The sequence below is a fragment of the Elephantulus edwardii genome, unplaced genomic scaffold (assembly GCF_000299155.1).
Source record: "Elephantulus edwardii isolate Elephantulus edwardi_28Jun2011 unplaced genomic scaffold, EleEdw1.0 scaffold00203, whole genome shotgun sequence".
Classification (NCBI taxonomy): Eukaryota; Metazoa; Chordata; class Mammalia; order Macroscelidea; family Macroscelididae; genus Elephantulus; species Elephantulus edwardii.
This window is the reverse complement of record NW_006399953.1, coordinates 1,242,841-1,253,633: the sequence shown is the minus strand read 5'-3', so window position 1 is coordinate 1,253,633 and position 10,793 is coordinate 1,242,841. Positions and strand designations below refer to the sequence as shown.

Sequence of the window (10,793 nt, the reverse complement as noted above, 5' to 3'; positions counted from 1 at the left end):
GGAGAGACTGAGTAAGATGTGTTCAATAATGTATACTGTACTGAAACAGAGGAGGGAGAAAACTGTGTAAAAGAGATATGTGACTAGGTATTTCTGTAATCACAGGAGTCTAGAGCGAGGGCTACACGGTGGAGGGGACCTGGGGGAGGGTTTGTAAAACAATGAAAGAATCTTTTCTTTTACTTTTCCATAAAAAAAAGATCTATTTTGAAATACAATGCTGTTAGTGTTATTATCCTATAGATATTTTCCTAACTATACACATACGAGACAGAGCTATTACTACAACCATGATTCAAATATATGCACCAGCTATTAAAGATGAAGAAACTGAGGATTGCCACAAACTTTTGCAGTCTGAAATTAATCCAGCATATGCTCAAGATACACTGACAATAACTGGTGACTCGAATTCCAAAATCGTAAACAAAAAAGCAGCATTGGTAGTTGGAAAATATGGCCTTGGTGACAGAAATAAGGTCAGAAATTGAAAGGCAGAATTTTGCACTATGATCTACTCACTGCAAATATATCTTCTAAAAAACATAAGTGGTGATTAAACATGGGCCTTGCATGACATCTGTTTAAAAGGACAGTTGGAAAGTTCAGTATATAGTGTTTAAACAAGGCCTGGGGCAGACTACGGAAGAGACCATCAATTACTCATATTGAAGCTGAAATAGGAGAAAATGAAAACAAATCCATGAAGGCCAAAATATAACTTACAGCCTTTCTCTCAGCTGAATTAAAAGACTATCTCAAGAAAGATTTGATGTACTGAAATTAATGACCAAAGACTGAAGTTAATTCACTAAGAACACTGAAAAATTGGTATTTTTATATACAATGAATTATTTATTCAAGAAAAAAAATCCTTATTCTTTAAAAAAAAAACATAAAATAGTGACTATACACATGGACTTCACCTAAAGGATGATATAGGACTCAATGTTGGAAAAGATTGGCTTGTTATTCAGGCTTGATCTTGAGCTGAGATAAATGATAGGAAGCAGTCAATGAACCACCAACCTGTGTGAGGAAGAAAGGTTATCTGGGTGTGTGAAGCAAAGTTGAACAAGTCAAGGAAAGAACATGAATGGCATCAAGAGCATTATCAATAAGGAAAGCAAATGTCACTGAAAGGGTGGAAAAGAAAGAAAGGGCTAACATGGATGTCAGAGGATAATCAATTTCAGACTGCAAAAGTTAGTGGAAATCCTCAGTTTCTTCATCTTTAACATTAATAGTTGGTTGATATATATCAATCATGGTTGTAGTAATATCTAACACTTGTTCTTCAATGTGAGGAAGCCACAGTTAAGGGAAGAAATGCTGAAGTAGGAGAGGTGAAAAGGTTTCAGAGTAGTTCAAGAGCACAAAGTTTTATCATGAAGTGTGCATAGACCTGGAGTAAGAAAACCAAAAATGAAGAACATCCTCAGTATTTCTCAAGCTGAAAGAAAAAAAAAGTCTTGACTTCAAATACTACAGGATTCTATGCTGCCATCGAGTTGCCTGTTCATCGAGTTATGTGCCATCGAGTTGCCTGTGATTCATAGCAACCCTATGTACAACAGCTCTGAACCCTACCCTATTCTGAGCCAGTTGCACTGTCTCTGACACATCTGTCCCTATTATCCCAGTTACTGTGTCAATCCATCTCATTCAGGGTCTTCCTTTCCTGAACTGCCCCTCCTCTTTCCCAAGCATGTCCTTCCTCAAAGTCTTGTCCCTCCTGGCAACATGCTCAAAGGATGTAAAACGAAACTCCAAAATCCTAGATTCCAGAGAGAAAGTTGGTTTCACCCTCTCCAAAACAGACCTGTTTGTTCTCTTGGCAGTCCATGGTATATTCAACACTCTTCTCCAGCACCACAGTCAATGGCATCAATTCTTCTGTCATCCTTAGTCATTGTCCAGCTCTCTGATGCATAATAAATAATTATAAAAACCATGGTTTAGATCAAGTGAACCTTAGCCTCTAGACGGACATCTCTGCTTTTCAGCACTTGAGAGAGGTCCCTGACAGTAAACTTTCCTAACTCAGTTTGTCTTTTGATTTCCTGGCTGCTGTTTCTAAGAGTGTTGATTGTAGACCCAAGCAAGTTGAAACTGTTGACAATTTCAATCTCTTCTCCATCTACCATGAAGCTGCCAATTGGCCCAGTGGTGAGAATCTTTGTCTTCTTCATGTTGAGCTTCAATCCATATTGAATAATGCAGTCCTTGACTTTCTGCAGAAGATGCTCAGGTCTTCCTCAGTTTCAGCAAGCAAAGTTGTGTCATCTGCATAACCTAAGTTGTTGATGAGTCTTCTAGGCAAAATATTAAATGGTGGTAGACAGAAGGTAAACAGTTACATGTAAAGAGACTCACCAAAAATTTCTGAGATTCACAAAGAACCATTATATGAAGTAGCATCTGATCAAAACCCAATGGTAACTAAGGAAGAAGTTCAAGCTGCATTGTAGGCACTGGCAAAAAAAAAAAATTAAACTGATGCAACACCAAGAGTTTCCACAAACAGAGCTCTGGAGATGCTCACTAGCCGATGTCAAGAAATTTGGAAGACAGCTATAACTGAGAGATCTTATTTGTTCTGGTCCAAAAAAAGCATGATCCAAAAGAATGTGGAAATTATTGAACAATATTAATATCACATGCAAGTGAAATCTTGCAGATTATTAAATAATGACAGAAACAGTACAACAGAGGACTGTCAAAAATTCAGGCTGGATTCAGAAGAGGCCATGGAATGAGGGCTATCACTACTGAAGTCAGATGGATCTTACCTGATGACAAGAATACCAGAAAGACATTTTTTTTCTCTCTCTCACTGTAAAAGAAAAGATGACCTTCAATGAAAGATTTTTCTCTCTCAGTAAAAGAGAAGGTGACCTTCACCATTAAATATTTTCTCTATGTCAAAAAGAAGATGACCTTCACTTGAGATGGACACAGTGACAACAATGATCTTGATCATCAGGATGGTACAGGATAGGAAAAGGTTTTGATCTGTCCAAAACTTTGTCCTGAGTCACAGTTGACTTGAAGCCTTAGAGCCAGAAAGATAAAAACTAATTACTTAAAAACTCCTAATTAGCAAGGGTCTATATTTGATTTTATCCCATTATTTTATTCCTCAACACATATTTGAAACACTGTTACAATCTGACATAATTTTACTTCTTACTTCCATCAGCTCCATGCTGTGTTTTCTCCCCTTCATATGTAGAAAGGAGACCTGAAGTTAAAACCTAATTAGGGTATCCTGTCATAATCACTTATCAAGCTACATACAGTAAGATCTGTGCTTTTTCATAGCTAGAAATGGCCCTAATCTAGAACTTTAATAAACATTTCTATTTTCATAGTGTTTTGCAGTTAAGGAGGAAGACCCCCAATGAGATGGACCAACAATCTGACTGCTGCAATAGGCTTGAGTGTGGCAGAGATGATTAGGATGGCAAAGGATAGGCTAGGGTTCAGGGCTCTCCTTTAAAGGGTCACTAGGAGTAACACTCTACAAAAGAGCACCTAACAACATCATCATTATGAAAATACTGAAGACCAGACCTGTTAGGAATTAACCATATGAACATTATCATAAAATACTTGTAGAAATTTAAATGCATCATCTGTGAGGCATGAACAGTTCTGATAAAGAATCCAATGAGAGAATCGAAACACAATGTGAATGTTAGTATAGGACTTGCTTTTATCTGGTAGCACAATCCAGACTGGTCTTTACTCCTAGTACTGACTGCATTCAGTCAGTTTACACTTAGAACAACCATCCCCACACTATCAGGTTTCCAAGGCTGTAAATCTCACCAGGAGCAGCCTACTCATCTTTTTTCTGGGGAGAAGCTGGTGGACATGAACTGTTGGAGATGTCAGCTGTCTATCAGCAGCTCAAGATATTACTGGCTATGCCACCAGAACTTAATTTAATTGGTCATTAGCTAGAAAGGGGTAAAAAACCCCAAACAACTAGTTCTCTTTTAAAAATCTCAAATTCAAAGACACTGAGAAGGAACCCCTCATGGCTGACCCTCCAAAGGGTTTTCAGAGGCTGTAGCCACACAGGAGGAGAATGCTCATCTTTCACGAAGCTTACTGGTAGATCTGAACTGCCTACCTTTGGACTGGCACAACTACTTAACCACTGGTCACCAGAGTGTCCTCTCATCTTTTTGTTGTCATGTGCTGTCGAGTCAGAGTCAACTCACAGATGAACTTGTGGGTTTTCATGATGCTGTAAACTAAAGAGAAGAAGATGCGTTTCTTTCTCCCATGAAGCAGCTGGGAGATTCGAACTGCCTGACTTTGGGTTGGCAGCAGAAGTCCTTACAACTAGGTCACTAGAACTCCCTAATCATGAAGAAATTCAGCAATTTGAAGAAAAGACACGTCTCTGGTAAAAAATGTTTAAGAACCAGTGTTTGCTTTCTTCTCCCTTGGTAGAAAAGGCTCTCAGGAAGCAGATTAACTGTCTCAAGTGTTCTTCAGTGTGGTAACAGATGAAAGGCCAAAGCTACTTCAGCCACCATGTGACAAAGATCATCATTTGCCAATTCAGCAGCTACCATCATTTTCCCCCTCAAGCTCAAAATTAAAAGCCACAGCTGGTTTAATGAAGATACTGTCTCCAAAAGTTGGTTTTTTTTACACAGTTTTATGGCTTATTAAAATTGTATTTTCAGAGGAAAAATCTTACTAATTGTTGCAATTAAATGTATTACAAGCACCTTTATATAATAGTGCATGTATACTTTATATTTAAACAGTGTTTCCTGCTAAGAAAATGATTTTCTTTCTTTTAGTTCCCCTTCCTTCCTGCATTTCACTTTATTTTGTACTTAAAAGTACTGGATGGTGATTCAGCAGTCACTGTGGAAGGAAACATACCTGGGAATGTGCTTAACATATATTCATAATGTATTAAAAATAACCTACTCCTATCATCAATTTTCAAAATTTCATTACATTTGAAGAATTCCATAATGAAAATAAGTAGAAACATAAAATAGCACATATGAACTAGAAATATTACCTGCGGACAGATAACAAAAACCCTACTACTACTATTAAATAGTGGTTTTGAAGTAATTTATAATACTATACAAGTTTTCCAAAATAGCCTAATTTATTTTAGATAATTTATTTAGATAAAATTAGCTTCAATTTATTTATATTTTCTATATTTCCCCCAACTTTTAATGTGACTGACGAAAGGGTCGATAGAACATAAAAGTACCACAAATTATCCTTTGATACTCAGTGCAAATATTTTAAAAATGTACGAAAATAAAGCTTATTTATTTTTATGATTATACTCTATGACCAGTTAATGACATAAGCAAAGAAATACTTGAGCTAAATTACCATTTATAAAATATATAAAAATACAGAAATATATATACACTAATCTTCCAGCACAGTATTACAATTTAGATTATCACCACCCTGACTAAAGAGTTCAAATTTTTTTAAATTAAGAATTTTTAAACCCAGAGAAAATCTTATTCTTAGTATTTTGGACTGAACAACTTTCATTTTCCATGTTAACTGAGGTTCCTTTGTATTTATTAGTAACTAGGTATGAAGAAAATGAAGTCACAAAAGATACTTTTCTGAGGGAAAGACTAGATTATCTTAATATTCAGGAGACAATTATTATTGTCTCAATTTTAACAACTATGAGTCCCTTTATGATTCTTTGATTTATCAGCTCAATAAAGAGCTATGATAGGAAAAGTCACAGGGCTGGAAATAGATTTCAGACTTAAAAACCACTTGCACAGCACAGCTGTACACATTCTATTGCCCTACAGTTCCCTCACCAAATGGTCTCTACTCATTTAACAGGACATTGCTCCTTTCTCACTCTGTGAGGTTTTAATGGTTCAAAGTGCAGGCCTCTGAGAGATTCTACTTTCAAAGTATTAAAACATAATTTAGTAGACTCGGCAGCAAGACAAAATGAACAAGATTTACTTGCTTTATGAGCTATAATGTGGGGGAACTCCCCCAAATTCTAGAATGGAAATCAGAAGATTCAAACATCTGGATCCTGAACAAAGTTGTGTGGGTCTGAGTTGCTTACCATCCTGGGCTTCAATCTCTTAAAGTGAAAAAACAAGGGAGCTAATCTTGGATAAATTATACAGTCCTTGTCAAAGCTGACCAAAACACTAACTCAGAGAATCTTGCATAGTACATCTTAATTATAATTATGAAGATTAATTGTATTAAAAAATCCTGGGCTTTGGAATTTTCTAACATTTACATTCTGTTAAGTGGGAATTTTCTACACTTCCAGCCACTAATCCTAAGTATTTGGCTAATAAAAGCATAACTCGGATACTTTAAAATTGCACATAACATTTACTGTGATATTCACTGAGATGTTTTAGAGAAGGATTTTTGTCACCTATGTAATCTCATACTCTAGTTGTTACCTTGTTCCCTCCTCAACTGGATGGCAGAAGAAGGGTACTGGGATGCAAAAGCAAAATCTTGATTAACATTAAGTTTGGCTGAGAAAAATAGTTAACAGAAGTGTTTATATTACCTTGTTTTTTTACATTTTATGTTTCTGAATCTTCATTTTTCAAACTTACAAGCTTTTAAAATTATTACTAATACTTAAAACTAAACATCTGTCATATGTTACCACCACTGGTAACGAATTACAATTTACAGTCAAAATATGAAGACTGTACCAAAGGAAAGCAGAAGTTTGCTTTAAGTATATGACAATGTATTTTGGTACTTATTATAAGCAATTCCAGAATTAAGACAAAGGCAGAAGACTTAATAGTTCCGCTATTTTAAACTAGATGGCAAACATGTTGTATTCGAACTTAAAGAGAGACACTGTGCTTTGTCAGCCATGACTGTGGGAGCAGGATAGATAATTTCTTCAACAGTTATGTATGTACCTAACAGGAAACCAATAATCCCAATGAATGTTATAGAAATATTCTTTAGGATCATCCATATATTGTAGTGCTCCTTTGAAAATGTGAGAATTTCAACCAAAGGTGGTAGGATCAGTGCCAGTGTGCTGCTGCTCACAGCCCCCACGAAGGAAATGACGATGTCCAAACGAGGAATCAGAACTGCTACAGCACCTGGGGAAAAGAGACACATATAAATACTTGGAACTTCTAGAAATAACTATTTTCAAGATATTAAAATAATTAATGTAAGTCTACAGTTACCAACTACTGTATTCAACAATTTGCTCTGAACTACACAATTAAAAAAACAAACAAAATCAGCAAGTGATTATTTCCTTGGCTCTGCCTTGTCTACTTGTTTGCTGTGAAATGCTGAGCAAAAAAGTTTCGAGAGTTTGCCCTGCTCTCCTATTGTGGCTCATTCAATAATGCACAAGCCATATACAAGCAAGAGTTAGTGGCAATTTAGAGAAGTCTAGGAAGACAGACCTTGAGTTTGACTTCTGAAAATCCATTCGTGGAAACCTAAGGGATCACAAAGGTCCAGTGCACAGCTGATCACAGGGTGGTGCAACAGAGCAGGTGCGCCTGCCCTGCTCACTTCCTGGGAGCACATCTCCTGCTTCCCACTACAATAGTATGAGATTTGGGGCTGAAATGCGTATGCATATCTAAAACTACAATGTATTAAGAAATCATCCATGCATTGGTATTCTATTACTTTTTAAAATGATAATCAAGAATTGATTTTAAACTTTTGTCAAATGTCTTTGCAGCATTTCTAAATAATATCCTGTGACTTTTCTCTTTGTATCTATTTATGTAACAAGTTATTTGAACATATTATTTAATAGTGAATTTTTGCTGCTATTCCGGAAAAAACCTCTTATAAACAACGTAGTATTCTTTCACTATGTGGCTGGACTCTCCTGCTAATATTATATTTAGAATTTTTATACCACTATTTATTGAGACTGGTTCCTGGTTTTGTTTCTTTTTTTGTTAGTTTTTGGAAGTAATAATTCTATTAATTAACATGGTTCTTCTCTTTTTGTTTTCAATGGCTCTCTTTTTAAATTATGTTATTCAGCAAGGGAAAAATAGTTTGTTTTCTACATTCTTGTGAGTCCATTTTTGGCAAATTTTATTTTTCCGGTAGGAGCTCTGGTGGCCTACTGGCAAAAAAAATTGTGCTGCAACCCCAAAAGTGGGCTTTAAGACCACCAGCTGCTAAGTGAAAGAAGGATGGGAAGTCTCCTTCCATGAAATTAAATGTCTCTGAAAACCCACTGGAGGGTCAGCTACGGGTCAGTTCTGACAAAATGGTAAACAACAACGTATTTTTCTGGTAGTAAGAAGCTGCACTGCAACTCCAAAGACATGCAGTTCAAATCTACCAGCTGCTGTCCATGGGAGAAGGATGGGCTATCTCCTCTTGTGCAACACACTGCCTCTGAAAATCAGCTGCAAGGTCAGCTATGCACTGGTTCCAACCTGAAGGCATTCAACTGTAACTCAAAAGCTATAACCCTAAATATTACTTTGAAATCAAAAGCCTATCTTCCTAGAGGACTGAAGGAAGCTAATCCTTTATAAATAAACTAAATTTGATAAAGTTTAAATTCTAGAAAGTTTATAATGTTTATTTTTGTCTATTAAAAGATGTTTGTTTCTTCTCTTTAAAGCCTTCTAATAAAGCATAACCCTTATGCACAAATTTGTTGTTACGTACTGTTGAGTTGGAACAGATACACAGCTGAGCCTCCAGTGGCTTTTCAGAGGCTGTAAATCACACAGCAGACCACATCCCATCTTTCTCTTGCAGAGCCTTTGGGGTGGCAACACAACTCCTTACCGCTAAGCCATGAGAGTTTCCTAAGCACACGTGGTGCTGTTGAATACCATCTAGTAGGAACTGGCCCAAAGCTGACCCTCCAGCACGTTTTCAGAGGCAGTACATAACATGGTAGTGACTGCCATCTTTTTCCTGTGAAGCAGCTGGTGGATTTAAAACATGTACCTCTGGGTTGGCAGTACAATTCCTTGCCACTAAGCCACCAAGAGCTCTCTAAGCCAAGGACCTTTAAAAATGCCCTGAGATACTCTTTATCTACTTGTTGTAGGTAGCAGTATAAAAGGGAAGTCATGTAGACTAGGGTTTTGCCCAGGAGAGTCTATTTGGAATATATCCTTATCTTACTAGTTCTACCAAAAGTAAAAGCTGTTATTACTAAATGAAATGAAATGTTACTGAAAAGCATGTAAAATTACCCTATAGAACTTATTATAGGTTGCATTTTTATAAAATAATTTTAAATCACTAAATATAATTTCAATTATAAAAACTATCGTGTGTGTGTGTGTGTGTGTGTGTGTGTGTGTGTGTGTAAAAGCTCAAAATGCTGTATTTGAATAATGTTACTAGTACGGGGATTCCAGTCGCTCTGTGGTGGAACTGGCTCCACAGAAGTGGGATTGGCTTGAATTTGGTTTGAGGTAAAGTGTATACAAGAGTAGCATATGTACTTGAAGCCAATCCAACACAAAAACACTCAAATGCTACAAAAAAAAGTTAAAAGAGAGCCTATTCACTACAAATATACTCATCACAAGATAACTGAAAATGGATTGCCCTATGCCATCACAGCTAGTCAATTATGAAACTACCTATTAAGTATTAGTTGGGTTTTTTTTTTCTTTTGAAGCTCATCTAGTATTTCCCAAAAGGGAGCTCTAGTGGCCTAGTGGTAAGAAGGTGTGCTATAATCCCAAAAGCCAGTTGTTTGAATCCATCAGATGCTGTGCAGGAGAAGGATGAGCAATCTTCTCTCATGCTACCCACTACCTCTGAAAGCCTGCTGGAAGATCAGCTACGAGGTGGTTCCCACTCGACAGTAAACAACATTAATACTCAAAATTATTTCTAAAGAGAAAACAGATTTACCCTTAAAGCATAAAGTTCTCACAAATAAAAAATAAAATAAAATCCTACTTTAAGTCATGGTGTATCTGACGGGTGAAAGCATAAAGATCAGAGCAAAAAACACCCACTAGCACTGCATCAGCAATGAAATTGGAAAACAACCCAGCACCATTAACTTTATGTACTAAATTAATGGTGCTCTTCAAATCTTAGTGACTCTGCCACAGACTCTAAGGCACTTCTTTTCATCTGCAGTGGCGGGAAATGACAGACTTTAGTGTACAGTCACACTTTTTTACTGTGTTTCCTGTGCTTCACAGAGACTGTGAAAATGGAGGCTTGTGACACCTCTCCATCCAGCAAGATTATCAGTCATTGTGCTAGTCACATTTTACTAATTATGCAGAAGTTCCAATTTCTTCATAATCCTATTTCACACTTACAGTCCAATATAAACATAACTAAATGGTGCAGCATGTTTAACTGTGGCACACGAAAACCAAACTTAAAATAATTCAAAGCTATGCCTGTGTTCTCATTCTACAAAATCAACAAGTAAGGGACATTGGTAACGCAGTGCGTTACATGTTGAGCTGTTAGCCCAAAGATTGGAAGGTGAGCAGTTTAAACTGACCAGTTTCTGTGGGAGGAAGGTGAGCAATCTCCTCTCAAAAAGACTGACAGCTTCAGAAAGCAAGCAGAGAAAGTGTTCCCATGAGAAGGAGATATCTCTCTGCACTGGGTCTGGATAGTGCATTCATAATTGGTTCAGTCAAATACAACAATACCATCAAAGTAAAAAACCTTCCAAATTATGAACAGCAGAAGATTCAATGGACTGGACAGTAAAAAATAAGTAGCAGTTAACACACACAAAATTTGCGGATCTAATTGTTGTTGTT

The 10,793-nt window shown here is 36.7% G+C and overlaps 1 protein-coding gene across 1 annotated transcript in view; it reads right to left on the bottom strand.

Moving 5' to 3' along the window:
- The window catches only part of SLC36A4 (solute carrier family 36 (proton/amino acid symporter), member 4), a 56,879-nt gene that overhangs the window by 660 nt on the left and 45,426 nt on the right, over nt 1–10,793 (bottom strand). The window lies entirely within an intron of this gene.